Source organism: Schistocerca cancellata, chromosome 7, assembly GCF_023864275.1.
Source record: "Schistocerca cancellata isolate TAMUIC-IGC-003103 chromosome 7, iqSchCanc2.1, whole genome shotgun sequence".
Taxonomy (NCBI): Eukaryota; Metazoa; Arthropoda; class Insecta; order Orthoptera; family Acrididae; genus Schistocerca; species Schistocerca cancellata.
This window is the reverse complement of record NC_064632.1, coordinates 28,996,739-29,015,233: the sequence shown is the minus strand read 5'-3', so window position 1 is coordinate 29,015,233 and position 18,495 is coordinate 28,996,739. Positions and strand designations below refer to the sequence as shown.

General features: G+C 40.3%; 1 protein-coding gene across 2 annotated transcripts in view; it reads right to left on the bottom strand.

Annotated features, from left to right (window-relative positions):
• Positions 1–17,570, bottom strand: part of LOC126091855 (excitatory amino acid transporter) — a 453,428-nt gene extending 435,858 nt beyond the window's left edge. Inside the window, exon 1 of one of the 2 annotated variants that reach the window (XM_049907124.1) lies at positions 17,361–17,570. The gene's annotated coding sequence lies outside the window, so the exon portion shown is untranslated. The remainder of the gene's footprint in view (positions 1–17,360) is intronic. The other variant, XM_049907123.1, reaches the window with a different exon arrangement.
• Between the last annotated feature and the right edge of the window lie 925 nt (positions 17,571–18,495).

The following is an 18,495-nucleotide window of genomic DNA, read 5'->3' as shown; positions in this document are numbered from 1 at the left end:
TAAGCCAACAACTTGCCCCGCAAAGCACTGTTGCTTGTAAACAATGCCACTTGTCATCCTAATGAAGATGAACTTCAATATCAAGATATAAAGGCCATGGTTTTCCTCCAAATGTCACATCCTTATGTCAGCCTATGGACCAAGGGACCTTAGAGACACTGAAGAGAAACTACCGCAGAAACTTGCTTTCCTGTTTAATTAATGCTATGGACAAAGGAGAAGACATGATACAGTAGTTGCGTCGTATTAATTTGAAAGACGTAACTTATGACGTGGCCCAATCTTGGGAGAGTGTTGGAGCAAATACAATTGCAAAATCCTGGAAAATTTTGCTACAGGAAAAATCAAGAACATTCTCCAGATGAATATCTACAGCAGCAGACCGAACTAGAAAATACTACCCTGCTTTCATTGTTACGAAAAGTTCCGGGATGTGCTGACGCCACAGAAGATGACATAAATGAATGGATTGTCCAAGATGAAGAATTTGAAATGACAGATAAAGAAATAGTCAACATGGTAAACGAAAAAGAAGACGAAGAAGCGGATGTAGTGGAGGAAAGTGCGCCCAAGATTTCTCACAACGAAGGACACAAGGCCTTAGAAACTGCTTTAAAATATGTAGAGCAACTGGAGGAAACATCGTCTACCGAGGTTTTACTTCTAAAGAGACTACGTGATTTAGCGGCAAAAAAACGGCAAACAGCAGGCAAACGAAAGAAAATTACTAACTTCTTCACACAGTAAATATCTATTCAATCTAATTTGATTACTATTGTGTTAAATGTAACTCATTTGGCCTACTTTAGTTTAATTTTTGTGTTTTTTGTATTTTCCGTTTTATCGGACCTTCCCGCTTATCCGACCTTGCCGCGGCCGGTTTAGGTCGGATAATCGAGACTGTACCGTACTCGCGACTGTAGGTATCTCCCATGTAATGTAGAACAAGTTAGAACAACCCACACTCAAAGACATGTGAGCCACTTCGATAACATTCTCTAACGCACTGCCGACATTCATAAAGAGGTTGGAGACGGAAACGGCTTTTGATCAGAGCTAAAATCATTTCTTGTTGAGAAATGTTTCTACAATGCAAATGAATGTGTTAGCGTATAGGATTACTAGGCCGTCATTCACTGCTGGGTTCTTTTGATTCTGTTAACTGATGTACCATCTATGATGTGTTTGTCCTTGGACAGAATGTTTCTGCTGTTGGTTCCCCGTGCGCTGTGTTTCAGATGCAGTGTGACACCTCCATTGAGAATGGATCTAGTGCCAGCCTAAGTGTGATGGTTATAGTGTTTCGATGAGTCTGGTCTATTTCCATAAAAGAATACAACATTTCTGTTGCGCCTTCATGGCTGGTGAACTTTATTTTTCCAAGGACCGTATAAAGAATTTTGAAGCTGAACAGCTTACAGTCCGTTGTTGGCAGACGTCTGAATTGGCCAGTATGTCGACTGTGATAGACAACGTGGAAAACAGAGTTTCGTAGTGTTATTAAACATTTTCATTTTTATGGGTGGACTGTCGCATAAATCAAAACAGAAATGGACTAAGTTCACGCAGGCTCTGCACTACTGACGAGCATTTACTTTTGGATTAATGAATTTAAACGCGGTTGACATGCACAGAAAACGAAGCGAGCTCCAGCTGTCCAATTGAGATCACCACGAAGCAAACCATTGACAAAATCCGTGATACGGTAATGTAAGATCGCCAAATAAAAATTTGTGAGACTAGGCATCTCCACCGAGCGAGTGCATAACAACCTACACAGAGAACTGTCTATGAAGAACCAGCTTGCAAGGTGGGTACCACGATTGCTCACGTCAGACAATGCACAATCCTACACGTCAACGGTAACAATGGCGAAAGAGCATGTACTGGGCTTTGAATTGGTTCGTCATCCACGCTATTCAACTGACTTGGCACCAAGTGCCTTTTTCCTATTCCCCAACTTCAAACTTTGACATCAAATGAGGAAGCGATAGTTTGGGTCAACGAGTATTTTGCAGATTTGGCAGAACTCATTTTTCCGATGGTATGAAAAATATCGTGGGTCGCTGGAGCTAGAGTACATCCCCCACACGGGACTATGTCAGGAAGCAAGGTAAGTTGTTTACGAAACAAACCTTTTTCTCAAACCACCCTCGAATAATTTTTAGCAGTGCTACATAATGTCCTCGTGTGTTATCTTTTAACATCTGTTTTAAATCAAAGTTTCATTATTTTCCTACATCAGTGACTTGGCGTACTTTTTGTACATTTCTGCATGTACTTTATTCATGTGTTTTAACTTCTTCAGTAATGTTTTAGTTTCAAAATTTCTGGTTCATTGGTTTGGTTATTTTGCCTGTTGCACTCACAGTGTAGACGATGTACTTTGTGATTCCCCTTTCAGTCCTGCGACGAGCGAAGTGGCTAATCCGATCAATGCACTGGACTCGCATTCGGGAGGACCAGGGTTTATTTCTCGTCCGGTCATTCCGACTTGTGTTTTCCACGGTTTCTCCTTGCCACCAAGCTGATTGCTGGGATGGTCCCTTTATTATACCATGGCCGACTTCCTGCCCTATTCTCATCTTATCCTGTTCGGTTTTGTTAACGTTCTATACGTACATATTATTTATGTAATGTTTCTGACATGCCCAATGCTATTGTAAGAAATGGTCTATGGACGAATAAAAAAAGTAAAGCAGAAGTAACCTAGTTACAAAGACAGCCAACTCCATTTTTTTTACAATTCGAGATAAGATAGATTGCAAGAGCAAATAGCATAGGAAATTCAATCGTTGCATTCTATGGTGACAAAACGGCCAGAAGCACTTTAATTTTTAAATATTTCCCAGCCCTAAAATGTTGACAAAAACAGCCATCTTCCACAAGAACCAATCACAAGTCTTAATTCTGTCCCTTGACCTCAAAAGTTCATAACATGTTTAGAGAAATATTGACGAACAAAAAAGTGAGCCATCAAGAAGCTTCCAGATCAAGGAACATAGTATTCAAGGCAGCTATACAACTATAATTTGACATTGGTTTCCGGATTTTCTAGTGGACCCGAGGTTCTGCACAAAAAGAATCAATTTATTCTTGGACAGAGCCTGAAATGAATAAGTCGTCAAACGAAATAGCCTCTGCAGTATTTGAAGAACTTTAGAGTAAATCTAAACAAAGACACTGTACAAGTTTGTGGCAGCTGTGTGTCCAGGCCAAAGCAAAAATACAGCCATGCTGACAACATGCATTGCGTGGCTACAGACAACAAAAACTTCGTTAGAAACTGGAGTTTGTGTTTCCTGTCAAAGGGCACTCTTATATAAAGTGATCAAGTTTTTGTCACAATATAAAGAAGTACTAAAAAAAGATACGATTGTGCAGCTTGGAGAGTACCATTATGAATTTAGTAAGCATGAAAAAATGAGACTTCTAAGAAAGGAATGGGCCAATCAACACAGGACGGCGGAAGCTGAAGCCTGTGTTAAAGATCCGTTTAAACTTTAGATTAAGATCTCTCAAGTCAGAAACTTAGTTTTGTCCTAGAAACCAAAGTCAATACGTATCAGTCGTGAACAAAACTATAGCTTCGAAATCAATCATCTTTGTCGGGAAACCAAGGAAAAAACCAAAGACCTTAACTCTTATGAGTAAAAGTGCGTGCGTCTAAAATATATTGATGTGCAAGCATTATTATCAAAACACTACGGTTAGCACTGGAACGAAACTGAAAATGTTATGTCGTATGAAGAAATAATAATGATTTAATGCCTGACAATCCACTGTGTGAATGAATCGTCTAATGTAAGACATCAAATGGAAGCCAGTCAACTTCTTTCACTGGACAGTTATTTTGTTTGTAATATGTGACCAATTTTATATTATGAAAATTATGTTTCCATGCATTCTATGTTCTTGTTATTTAACCCGCATAATTTCTAGATAAGTATGGTACATCAGTCATGCCTGATTATTACTGACGAAGCCCTCACTGCCAGACACCATCTTGTTGACAAAAGCGGCCACATTGAATTGTTGGTTACAAACCTGGCCATCGCCGTATTGTAACTGTAAATATCGCTTAAAGCATACTGAAATTTACAGAAAGTATAATTTGATTGCAGAGTACTGATATTGTGTAATATATGTACATGTTTTCAACAGTACCACTGATGTGAAAGAAGTTTAAACAGTTCTCTTGTCCTGAAAGTTTTGCTACATGTGTTAGCCATCTTTGTAACCAGGCTAAAATAAGGTATTAGACTGAGTTCTTAGCGTTTTTGTTTCGCTTGTTAGTATTTCTGTTATACGTTTATGTCACAATTGTTATTTTCTATTTGTAGTTCATCGTTGCTATATCAGCTTGCATATTGTAATTTGGAGTTAGCCAGTGGAGCTGTGCACGCCAGAAAATGGAGTTCCAAGTGGAGAAATCGCCACATTTCCGACATGTTGTTCTGTTTAAGTTCAATAGAAGGGTGACAGCAGCGGAGGCAGCTGTAAACGTTGGGTATGGGAACAATGCCATTGGGCAGAGCACAGCAAAAAAATAGTTCTCTCTTTTTAAGGAAGGTCGTTTTGACATTAGATTAGATTAATTATTCATTCCATAGACCCACAAAAGAGGGGATCTTCCTGGTTGTGGAACATGTCAGATAAACACATTACAAAAATGTAATTAGAAAAACTTGAGTTTCATTAATTTTAATGACCCTCAGTCAATAAACAGTAAAATTATGTACATGAACTACAATTAAACTTCCAATATTTACAGATTTAATACTTACATCTGTTTACATTAAATCCATCTTTCACACAGTAGGTAGTTACTTGGCTGTTACAACCAAGTATTGCCAAAAATTAAAGTACAATAAATTTTCATTAAAATGGTCTACTGCACTTATAAATTCATGGATGGAATAGAAGGAGTTGGCTACCGAAAATTCTTCTAAATTATGTTTACATTGTGCCTTGTCTGAAACTGAACTTAATGGTCGCTGGTAACTTAGTGAAAATATGCGTTGCTGAATATTGGACTCCTTTCTGGGCAAGAGTAAGTGATTTTAAATCTTTATGTATATTGTTCTTATTCCTAGTATTGATGTCGTGTAGTAAGCATTTAGTTGGAAAAAAGATGTATTATTTACAACAAACTTCATTAAGGAATAAATTACTGAGACGCTGTGGTTAGTATGCCCAATTCTTTGAAAAGGTTTCGACATGATGTTCTTGGATTTACACTACACATTAGTCTTATTATACGCTTCTGTACTCTAAAAATTTTTTTCTCGGTATGTGGAGTTACCCCAAAACATGATACCATAGGACATAATAGAGTGAAAATAAGCAAAATGCCAGTTTTTTATGTTTATTCCTCCTATGTCTGACATAATTCGCATTGCAAACGCATTGTTTAGGCGCTTTAGCAGTTGGTCAGTATGTCGCTCCCAACTGAATTTATTATCAGTTGTAATCCCAAGAATTTTACACTCAACTTCTATTTCCATGTCATCATATTTTATACACACACTAGAAGGAAATCTCTTGGAAGTTCTGCACGGCATATAGTGGCTCTTTTCAAAGTTTAATGACAGTGAATGGGCTATGAACCACTAATTAATGTCAGTAATTAGTGACTCTCCACGTTCAGGAAGACCTTCGGGGTTTGATGACGGTCGTTTAAACGCATTACTCCAGAATGGTCCATGTAGCGTACTCAAAAACTGGCAGATGTGATGATCTGTGATCATTCCACCACACCATTGTGCGACATTTTCTTGCAATGGGGAAGATTCAAAAATCGGGTGTAACCCGAAATTACATGAATCATTGGATGTCCACATGTGCATCTCTTCTTGCTCGTAATCAATTGGCTCGTGAACAACACGGACCATTCCTGGGGACAAGAAATGGTGTCTTTATGTTAACATAAGAACGAGAAAGGAATCACTGATCCCAAACCAATCATAAGAAGACCTGCGTGCATCCACAAAGGATAATGCTATGCTTATGGCAGAATAGCGACGGTGTGTACTACGAATTGCTTCTCCGAGGTGTAACCATCACTGCTGAGTGTTGACATTTATTATCAACAACTGAGACGTCTTGCAAACACAGTCCAAGAACAATGACCAGAAAGGGTGTGTGAAGTGATGCTACTCTCCGATAACGCCTGCCCAAGTTCTGCTAGACTGACAAAAAACACTTTACAGGAGTTGCGCTGGAAAGTCATTCGGCACACATCTTGTTCACCTGATCTTGCGCCCTCAGATTTTCACCTTTTCTGCTCTCTGTCTAACAACCTTCAAGGAACTTCCTTTCCGGATGCAAATGCGCTTCTAACATGGCTCGACTAGTTCTTCCCCTCAAAACCACGTGGTTTCTACAGTTGCGGAACCTAAAAGTTACCCCAGCGTTGGCAGACTTCTGATTAGTGAATAAGAATATATTATTGATGAATAAAGTCTTTATTGAACATACCGAGAAACGCTGTCAACTTACGTACCAATCTAACAGAATAAAAATATATCTAACAAGGGAACCTCCCCATCGCACCCCCCTCAGATTTAGTTATAAGTTGGCACAGTGGATAGGCCTTGAAAAACTGAACACAGATCAATCGAGAAAACAGGAAGAAGTTGTGTGGAACTATGAAAACAATTAGTAAAATATACAAACTGAGTAGTCCATGTGCAAGATAAGCAACATCAAGGAAAATGTGAGCTCAGGAGCGCCGTGGTCCCGTGGTTAGCGTGAGTAGCTGCGGAACGAGAGGTCCTTGGTTTAAGTCTTCCCTCGACTGAAAATTTTACTTCATTTTCGCAAAGTTATGATCTGTCCGTTCGTTCATTGACGTCTCTGTTCACTGCAATAAGTTTAGTGTCTGTGTTTTGCGACCGCACCGCAAAACCGTGCGATTAGTAGACGAAAGGACGTGCCTCTCCAATGGGAACCGAAAACATTTGATCGCAAGGTCATAGGTCAACCGATTCCTCCACAGGAAAACATGTCTGATATAATCTATACGACACTGGTGACGGCATGTGCGTCACATGAGAGGAATATGTTGTCGACCCACCTAACTTGTACATGGGTAGAAAGATTCTTCTACCTTGCCCCATTTAGGTTTTCTTGTGGATGTGATAATCACTCGCAAAAAAGTGATGAAAACATAAGAGTTTGTCACATAAACTGAAAAAAAAATTAAACTTCTCACTCGAGGGAAGACTTGAACCTATGACCTGTCGTTCCGTAGCTGCTCTCGCTAACCACAGGACCACGGCGCTCCTAGACTCTCATTGCCCTTGATGTTGCCTATCTCCGCATGGACTACTCAGTTTGTATATTTTACTAATTTTTTTCATAGTTCCACAACTTCTTCCAGTTTTCTCGATTGATCTGTGTTCAGTTTTATCAAGGCCTATCCACTGTGCCAACTTATAACTAAATCTGAGGGGGGTGCGATCGGGAGGTTCCCTTGCAAGTTTTAGGAAGGCAATATATACCCTCTTGGCTGGCTCTCCCCCTTTGCAGATGACTGTTCTCCCGGTCCATCAATGTAGGTGAGTCGTTTTGACAGTAATCTATTTTACTACAGTGCGTTTAAAATTAGTTGCGACTTTTGACGTTTGGCTCACCGGAGAGGACGTGACGCGCCCGGGTAACACCAATGGCGAGCCGACTTTCAGCACCACGCCCCCAGCAGTTCGGTTGATAAAGCGGCCCTCTTGTCACGCCGTGGATAAACAGGCGAACGTGGTGTCGCGCATTAGAGGCACCTACGACCATTAGCTCTCGTTGTAAAATGATATTTTCTAGCAGTGAAGTGTTCTACAGTCGCCAGTTATTCTGAACGAGTATTTCGTTTCGGCGCTACGTTAATAAAAACAGCGCGTATGAACACGAGATTCGCAATAACAGTGGTCGTTGAAGAACACGTTCACCAGCTGTGAAGATTATGTTCAGTTGCAAATACTCCGAATTCGACGATAGGAAGAGACAATGCGCAATACCACTTCACGATGCAGTGGATGAAAGCTGCTTTTTTTCCCAGGTACAAAGAAATGTTCGATTGGATGAAGTTGAACCTATCTTGTGTTAGACAAAGTTAATGGAACTTTTAGTACTGTACAAGCTAAAAGCTCCACGCTACCAGGTCGTCGAGACGGCTAATGCTAGAGAGCATAGTTTTATCTGACTTCCTTCGTATCATGTTCATTTAAATCCGACTGACAATACAAGGTGTTACAAAAAGGTACGGCCAAACTTTCACGAAACATTCCTCACACACAAAGAAAGAAGATATGTTATGTGGACATGTGTCCGGAAACGCTTACTTTCCATGTTAGAGCTCATTTTATTACTTCTCTTCAAACCACATTAATCATGGAATGGAAACACACAGCAACAGAACGTACCAGCGTGACTTCAAACACTTACTTACAGGAAATGTTCAAAATGTCCTCCCTTAGCGAGGATACATGCATCCACCCTCCGTCGCATGGAATCCCTGATGCGCTGATGCAGCCCTGGAGAATGGCGTATTGTATCACAGCCGTCCACAATACGAGCACGAAGAGTCTCTACATTTGGTACCGGGGTTGCGTAGACAAGAGCTTTCAAATGCCCCCATAAATGAAAGTCAAGAGGGTTGAGGTCAGGAGAGCGTGGAGGCCATGGAAGTGGTCCGCCTCTACCAATCCATCGGTCACCGAACCTGTTGTTGAGAAGCGTACGAACACTTCGACTGAAATGTGCAGGAGCTCCATCGTGCATGAACCACATGTTGTGTCGTACTTGTAAAGGCACATGTTCTAGCAGCACAGGTAGAGTATCCCGTATGAAATCATAACGTGCTCCATTGAGCGTAGGTGGAAGAACATGGGGCCCAATCAAGACATCACCAACACTGCCTGTCCAAACGTTCACAGAAAATCTGTTGATGACGTGATTGCACAATTGCGTGCGGATTCTCGTCAGCTCACACATGTGGCGGTGAATCGAGGAAGTACAGTACATACTGACGAAAGTAAAATGAGCTCTAACATGGAAATTAAGCGTTTCCGGACACATGTCCACATAACATCTTTTCTTTATTTGTGTGTGAGGAATGTTTCCTCAAAGTTTGGCCGTACCTTTTTGTAACACCCTGTATATGAGGCTAGGTGAAAAGTAATGTGGCAAAAAACAATGAGAAATTTACGTTCAGTGAGATCGAAATGCTGACAAAGGAAGTCATCGCGAATGTTACATCACAGGACTAGTCTCAAGTTGTCAGTCATACCAAGAATGTAGTTGAGGCATATATATATATATATATATATATATATATATATATATATATATATATATATATATATTCGTGAAGGACTGGGTCGAATTTTGAGTAGTATGTTACACGTATTGTTCTGTGTGTGTTCTCTTGCCTAAACACAGCAGAGTTCATAGGTATAAATCTTACTAACGTTCTAATGCAGTTGAAATGGTGTCAGAATCCTAAAACAGCGTATTATTGAACTAGCAACTGAAGGCGATATACATCAATAGTTATGAGACAGCTCATTCTGAGTATAAAAATAAATGTGCTGCTGCTTCACTTACATTGTTGCAAATCGCTTATTAATCGTATGTCGGAATACTCTCCTCTCTGCATGCTATCATTTGCCAATATCTTGTTTCGATATCTCAGACCATTTATGAGATGAGGGATTTATGAACATTTCATTATGGCTTTCTCACTGGCAAGTGCGTTCATGAAGGAGCCCTTTACATACATCAGTGGAAAACTTCCGTCCCATTTCATTATTGGCAATGTTTTCAAAAGTGTTTGAAAGGGTTATGTACAATAGACTTTATAAACATTTAATACATAAAAATAGTCTCATTCACACTCAGTTTGTATTTCGGAAAGGATTGTCAGCTGATCCATGATCTCCTTATACGAAAGTTAAAATATGATGGGATAACAGGAGTAGCAGGCTCATGGTTCTCATCCTATCTTTTTAATAGGTCCCTTGTTGTTCCTATTATATATTAATGACCTTCCATATGCAGTGTCACAGAATGCAAATTTTGTCTTATTTGCGGATGATACAAGTATTGGCATAAAAAACAGTACTCGTGATCTCACTGAGCAATCAGCTAATGAAATCCCGAGTTCGAGTCTCGGTCTGGCACACAGTTTTAATCAGCCAGGAAGTTTCAGCTAATGAAATATTTGTAACTATCAATGGGTGGTTCACAGCAAATGGATTGTCACTGAATTTTGACAAGACCCAGTACATACAGTTTTGTACCTCACAAAGAATACCTGACCCTATACGTATAATGTATTCAAACAATGAAATTTAAGCTGTACACAGTGTCTAATTTTTAGGGCAGAAATTGACCACAACCTGAATTCGAAAACTCACACTCTAGACTTAATGAAACACCTTAGTTCAGCTACATTTTCAGTACGCATGATAGCAGAAATAGGTAATTTAAAAATGAAGAAGTTTGTATATTCGGCTTACTTCCATTCACTGATGAGTTATGGAATCATCTTTGGGGAAAATCCTCTCACAAAGAGAACATTTTCAAAATTCAGGAACAAGTCATTAGAATTATATCTCGTGTCAGTCCTACATCATCATGCAGATACCTCTTTAAGAAACTTGGTATTCTAACTACTACTTCTCAGTACATGTACTCACTGATGTCCTTTGTCATTTCCAAAATGTCTCTCCTTACGCAAAATAGTGCAAAACGTGATTATAATACCAGAACCAAAAACAATCTGTTTAAGGACTATAAAAGCTGAACATTAGTACAAAAAGGAGTCAAATACATGTGTACTCATATATTCAATAACTTAACAGAGCATATCAAAGGTCTTGTAAGTGATAAAGATTGGTTTCAGAGTGAATTAAAGAACTTCCTGTTGGCCAACTCCTACTCCATTGATGAATATCTTCAGAAGTATTATAGCTCATAACTCTGTCTGCATTAGAACTGTACAATATCCATATATCTGAGTAAAAAAGTATCTAAAAAACTGACTATTTCCACATCCCAGAGACTAATCCCAACGGATCCATGGAAAAAAAAAGTAATGTGGTCCCATTTTCTCGGCATTGGAGACAATAGCGATATCCTTTGAGGTTTAAAGAATAATTTAACAGTTTATCTACGTTTCACATGCAGCAACAAAAGTCCTAATAAACACCAAACGCAAATTCATAGAGACCTATTTTTTGCTCCAAACTTAAAGAATTTCTTTCAGTAATTTAGCTAATACCGAAATATCACAATTATGACCATTAACGAAATTATCGGCAATTCTTCATGAGTCTGACGACTGAAGCTATAAGACGTGCAAGACTTTGAGTTTATTATCGTATAGTTACTTTAAAATCGATTGAGAAAGACTGCAGATGGGCCAGCTTGCGCGGCTGACAGGTCACGAGCCGAGCAAGCCTGGCGTTACCGTCGCCTGCCGACGAGTTCAGCACACGCTGGCAACTGCGCCGTGCTGAACTGTCAAAAGTGGCAACTAATTTTATACGCACATCAGGGATCATCCTGGGACACGGAGAATGGATAGCTGCAGGTTGCCTATCTGACGGCTTACAGGGGTAATAAAAGGTTTTATTTTCAATATTTCATCTAAATAGGGTCCGAATTAAAAAAAAATTAAAATCTGACCATCTAATCACAAAGTTGTATCATTTTACTTTGAAACGCTCAACACAGTAAGAGAAGTATTACAGTTGTAAATTATGTGTCTTAAGGGAGTGTAACGCACGGCTCGCAAAACCCCAGACTATATTCATCCAGTATTTACCGACTTGCAACAAATTTACACACAATTTCAAACCTTTACGAAATATCTTCCTCTTTGACATCCCCACAAACTGATGGGAGCAAAATGTTTATCATTTACTATATTTTCGCTGTCAGGCAGTAAAACTGCCATATCACGACAATTTATTACTTCTTTACCTTTGACTTCACCCGCAACGTATTCTACAGACAGCATGCACATTTACCACTGAATGCACCTGCAAAATTATGTCAACGATACAGTTTACGAAATATGATGTTATAACCACTGAGATTAATGATAAATTCGCTTTTGCTTGGAACGTAATGCAAATTACTCAGAATATACTCCTCTGGGGTGTGATGACAAGAGCAATTAACAACTTTAAACTTAATTTCAGACCCTTTCTAATAATTTTCTCGCTTACGTGCTCAACACCAAATATTTATCATATTTGTAACCAGAAGTTTGAATCTACTTTATACATGGGAGTTCGATTCTTTAAACAATCAGAGTTTACTGTTAAGCTCCTAATCCATGAAAAACACACCACAAAACAAACACAGCAGCACAAAACACACGCAGCAGCACAAAACACACGCAGCAGCACAAAACACACGCAGCAGCACAAAACACACGCAGCAGCACAAAACACACGCAGCAGCACAAAACACACGCAGCAGCACAAAACACACGCAGCAGCACAAAACACACGCAGCAGCACAAAACACACGCAGCAGCACAAAACACACGCAGCAGCACAAAACACACGCAGCAGCACAAAACACACGCAGCAGCACAAAACACACGCAGCAGCACAAAACACACGCAGCAGCACAAAACACACGCAGCAGCACAAAACACACGCAGCAGCACAAAACACACGCAGCAGCACAAAACACACGCAGCAGCACAAAACACACGCAGCAGCACAAAACACACGCAGCAGCACAAAACACACGCAGCAGCACAAAACACACGCAGCAGCACAAAACACACGCAGCAGCACAAAACACACGCAGCAGCACAAAACACACGCAGCAGCACAAAACACACGCAGCAGCACAAAACACACGCAGCAGCACAAAACACACGCAGCAGCACAACACAAAACAACACAGCCTCCTGCCCAAGAAATCTTGAAAGTGACTGACATTCTTGGCAAAACTTTCTTGACTACACAGTAGAACTAGATAGAAACATCGCTTTACAAAAATCATAGTACATCCAACCCAAGATATCCCCACTCGTAGATTTTAGTAAGGAAACAGTTTCGATTCTGATACACTTTGCCAGAGTCTGGTTCAGACCCAGAACCTTGCCGTCAGTGGGCAATGCTCTTACCAGCTGACTAGCTAGGCAGGCAGGCACGAATCACCATCTGGCCTCGCAGCATAGTGTCTGCCAGTACGTCTCTCCTATGTTGGCTGCAGCACCCATTTTTCCAAAAGCGCAACTTAATCAAGTTTTGCAAGAGATTTACGTGGAGTTTAGGATGTAGGACAGAATTATTGGAGGACATTTACATGAGAGGGTAAGTACGTGGTTCGTCCCTGCATTTGTTAAGGGCATTGCCCATGAAATGCAAGTTAATGTTCTGGCACACAATTTTATTCTGGCAAGTAGTTTCGAAAAACCGCAGAATGAAGGAGCCATTCTAATATGGCTTTTTGTGGTATACACTTCGGTTTCCCATACCGATATCAACACACAGATGATATGGTGAGCTATCGTATTCAGAGAGGATATGTTTTTCGTCGTGACAAAACCTGTTCTCCTTTGGTCCTACGATATCTTGAAGAATCTTATAATATTAAAAACATTATAAATGAAGAATCGGTTATGTAGAGGTAACAGATTGTGACTATAGTGTATGAAGCATTCTAATAACAAAGAAATCACATCAGGTTTACGAATCTGCCCTATGCCATCAGAAACCACTAAAAGACGTTTGCTGAACAGTGCCAGGCTAAATTATTACAGTTATCCTGAGGTTACAGCAGGGCTTACTGTGACCACTGTCTAATTTACTTACTATCAGTGGAGTAGGTTCGTGTGCGTGGGTTATTCCCTGATTCTTTTTGGCTGTGGAGAATCTTAAAATGCAGATTGTTTTCAGTTCTGTCACCAAAACATAGATTAGGTAACATATTTTTTTTTAAATTGCCTACACATTTCTTACAGATAGCAAATTTTATCCCCCGCTAACATCAAGAAGATTACATTCTTGTTTTCAGACGGAAAAATATGCCTTCCGCTAACATTACCGCGGCTGACTTGCGTAATGGTTTTGTACACTGGGAGTGACGCATAGGGCTCTTGCTGGTGAATGTTGACGTGCTATAGCTCCTTCGCGTCACCAAAATCGATTACTAGTGAAATATAAACGTCATTCATGTCCGACACTACAGCTAACTGAACAACTTTTTATTTCGTTTTGCTGAAATGGCGTTCCCTCTTTAGCTTCACATTTCAAAGTAAATTCATAGTCCCAGATACGGGGGAGGGAGGGTGGGAGGACAAACCGGGGTATGTGCTCGAGGCGGCAATTTCACGGGGCGCCAAATTCATATTCTTGACGGAAAAAAACCTTGTCTTACAAGGCGCCTATCACCCTGCGCACGTTGATCTATCGGTTATTGATACGATTTTGAAAGGCATCCTTGTTGGGTTTTTAACATTTTTGGACACACACTAAGTAGAGTTGTTAACGAATTGTAAGTTCATATTTGAATGCGTGCATAGTGTACGTGGCATCTCTGACAGGGGAATCCCCGTAGCATCTAGAAATAAACTTCCCCGCAGACAAAAGGTGACGGATTTACGAGCTGAGCCGAATAAACCCGAATGGATGAATGCCAATCGCTGTTAGTTTATGTGGTTGAGTGTGCTAAAGATAAACGTTGTTATAACTACTAGCCATATGTATAGAATCAGACTACCATGGTGGAAATAAACGACTAACACGAATAACAGGTAAGAAAGATTACATATTATCTTCTCGGTGTATCCAGAAAAATAGAGTAGTGACAGGAAATTTTTACCAGATCGCTACACTACTAAGGATCAGTTTCATAGTCTCCGGATAGCAGCCGCTTAAGTCCTATTCTCGGAATAGCACGGAAAGCGCGTTGTACGAACACGTAATAACGCCTAACCGGAGAATAACCGCGAAATAACTAAATCAGTGATTGTGGAAGGATTAGTGAAGTTAATCGCAGAAAAGTTTTGACAGTGACAGGAATAGTTACAGAATTAGTGTTGACAAGATTGGTTGTTGGAACGAGGAAGGAGAAGAAACGGGGACATCACACACAATACGACTCCAAATTGATATCAAAATTTCGTACTACTACTTGATCTCCTGCTTGAGGAACAGAGCATATGAATGAATTGTGAAACTGTTTCCTAGCATAAAACGTTTTGCTTGTAGTAGGTCTAATAGACACTTGATATTGGTACTTCATGAACTATATTCTATCGTGTTATTTATCTAAATGAGGTAGATAAAAATGTCCATGCGTGTCAAAACGATCTAGCTTACTAGCCCTGTGTTACAATTAGTGCAATATTCCAAAGGCCTACTTCGTTTTATCTGGCAGACACTGACAAAATAGCCGTAATCAAATCTAGAGCCTACACTAGTCTTGGGTACTATTCATATTAACAGCATTTTTAGTATTAGACAACGACGTTTTGAGTTTTCATGGAGCAAAACGTTTGGCGAACTTTGATGGGGGTAACAGATTCTTTCGCAGAAAGTAAAGCACGCCGTCTGAAGCTGTAGCAAGATTAGAGAGAAAAAAATGCTAGGGACTAAGGATTGAAGAAATGTGTACGTCTTTCTTGTCTCATGTCTTCAGTGGTTTTATGTTTCCTATATCAAATTTAATGTCACACAAAAGAGGAAGTTATTAGCAAATAGGCAATAAAGAGTGCAAATTTTCTGAAGAGTTCTTATTCTCCCGGCCACAAATAATCCCAGCCAGTATTAATTGTGAGGTTTTTTTTTAAGAGGGTATGATGTCAAACCGCCCGACTGGGGGTAGGAGAGGAACCACAAGACATTTTGATTTCTTGCAAATTATAGATTGCAGCTACCAGTCGTCCAATTTTTAATTTCCACTGTCCTCAATATAGGTTTGATATGAAGAGGCGTGGCAATGCACTTTTGCACACTTAAGACCAAATAACTTTTCTTGCATTTCCTCGAACATATGTGTTTTATACAGTGCTTTTTTTCTGAAAGAAAGTTTGAGGGTACTCCGACATTGGATATAATGCAGCGAAAATTACTTATTACTGAAGCATGGGATACCACCCATCTGCTTTAAGCCATGACGACATCAACATGTCTTAACTACACACACACACACACACACACACACACACACACACACACACACACACACACACACACACACACACACAAATGGTATCGGACTCTTCAGTTGACACCAGCTCAAATGAAGCAGGCGATACCGAGAAACACCCACACACAAGAGAATGTGGTATCGAACACTTCAGTTTACATCACCTCAAATGAAGCATGCGATTCCCATCAACTCCTGAACAATAAAAGAATATGGTATCGTACACTTCAATTGACCTATAATACACCTCAGATGAAACAGGTGAGTCCAATCAACCCTCCAGTCAACGACATCGCTTTTCCCACCAAAAACTGTACTGTTATCGTTCGTATTGCAATTACCACTACGGAAAAATGAAATAAAAAATTTACGTCCGTGAAATAAATCTTTGGCACTCTTCCAAGTTCTCAATATAGTAAAAAAAATTACTTTGTCGACGAAAAAGTTTAGGGATACGCATCCCCCAGCGTTCCCCTCAGAAAAACAGCACTGGTTTTATATATTAAACTCTTGGGACAGAAGTACGCTACAAAAGGAACATATTTTTGGGAAATCTATTTTTTTTATATTTTTGACGGCCTATGAAATCCTTGCCCCTGTTTGGAAATATCGTGGGTTCGGCGCTGAAATTCATACGCGATGTCTAAACATTCATCCCCACCCTGGAAATTTGTGTGAACTGAATATTAGCTCAGACTCCTGTTCGCTTACTGTTAAAACCTGCATTTGCTGTTAAAACCTGCACTGTTTTCCGTCGGCAAACAGAATTAACTGTAAACAGTTGTCCGGCTACATGACTACTTAACACGAAAACAGAACGCTACAGAGGGACGAGGTGTAAATTTTACAGGAGGTATAACCCTTAAAGTAGGTAAACTTCAAACATATTTCTGATTCTATGATATAGTAGAAGCTGCTCGATGCACTATTCTATGTAAAGAGAAATAAAACTACAAAAAAAAAATATCTGCTTTACGCAAGTATTAATCAAGTCGAGAAGTTGCAGTAGCTCAGTACTGCGACTATCTCAGCTGTACTGTCTAACACAGCACACGTGTTCTCCAGCTACTATGTACCAACACTGGAAGAAAAGGGAGATAAAGCAAAACGAAATGCTACCAACACAAATCTACGAAATACACAGCTCCCTTAATTAACGCACTGAAAAGAAGCACTGCACTTACTACGTACAGGGATCTAGTCACCCGTATTCGGACCGGAGCTTCCTCGGACAAGGAAACTTTTCGCGCTTGGACGCACTCAATGTTTATCTCTCATACTGACGCGTAAACTGGCTTACGAAGCCAGCGCGCTGCCCCGCTGACATTTCAGAGGCCACATTCTCGCCAAACGTTCCCAAGGGTTCCGCGGCGGTAGAAGACAGCGCCGCCGCTCGCAGGCGTACAAGCGCTGCCCATTCCCCCCACCAACCGAAGCCGCTGCAGATGCTGCCAACCTATCGGCAGCGCACGTAACCAGTAGGTACAGCCGTCATTTGTACCCTTCCACACCCGCCCACGATCTGGCGTGTGAAGTCTGTCGCACACGCGGGTAAAAATAACTTGACAGGTGAACTAACGTCCAAATGCTGTCGTCACAATCCAAGTGAAGTAAGTGACGTAAGGAAAGTTACTCGTGTGCAGCCCCTGCTTCCTAATAACAGCTTCTGGACCCCGGAAGCAGTGGCCCCAAATTCGGCGGGCTGTAAGAAACGAGACTTCGCGCAAACTCCATAATCCACTACTGTGTTATTATTACCAATAGAAGGATATAACCGGCGGACGTTAAATATACTGCCCTTTCCATAACCTTGCATTAAATACTATTTCTTCTTTTTTCTTTCGTCGAAACCGTTCAACTGAGGATCACTCAAATAATTACTCTGCGGTATAAAGACTCCTTTGAAAAGAAATAAAAAAATTTTTTTTGCTCAGTTCACTGTTGTGGGTAAATACAAACAGCGTACACAGGGCGATGTGTGAAACTGATAGCGATTACAAGCTTCCGCTGTTGTAGAAATCTGCTCCAGATGCTGCAGATACCGTGTTGAGCTGAAAGTGGTAACCAAAGTACGGAGAAATATTCTTCGGGGCTCTGTTGCATAGCAATCAGATTGCTTTCAGTTCTGAGAAATGTCCAGGTACTATTGTGGGTTTGAATGATCCATGAAGTGACTTCTTTTCCGAAGAAAACATCGAACTATTTCACTAGAACTGAACGCTCCCGTCGGAACTGTTCTCAAGCTGGTGTTTATTAGTAAATCACACTAGAAGTATATCGCTGGGTGTATAATAACACATACCTTCTTGAAATGAACAA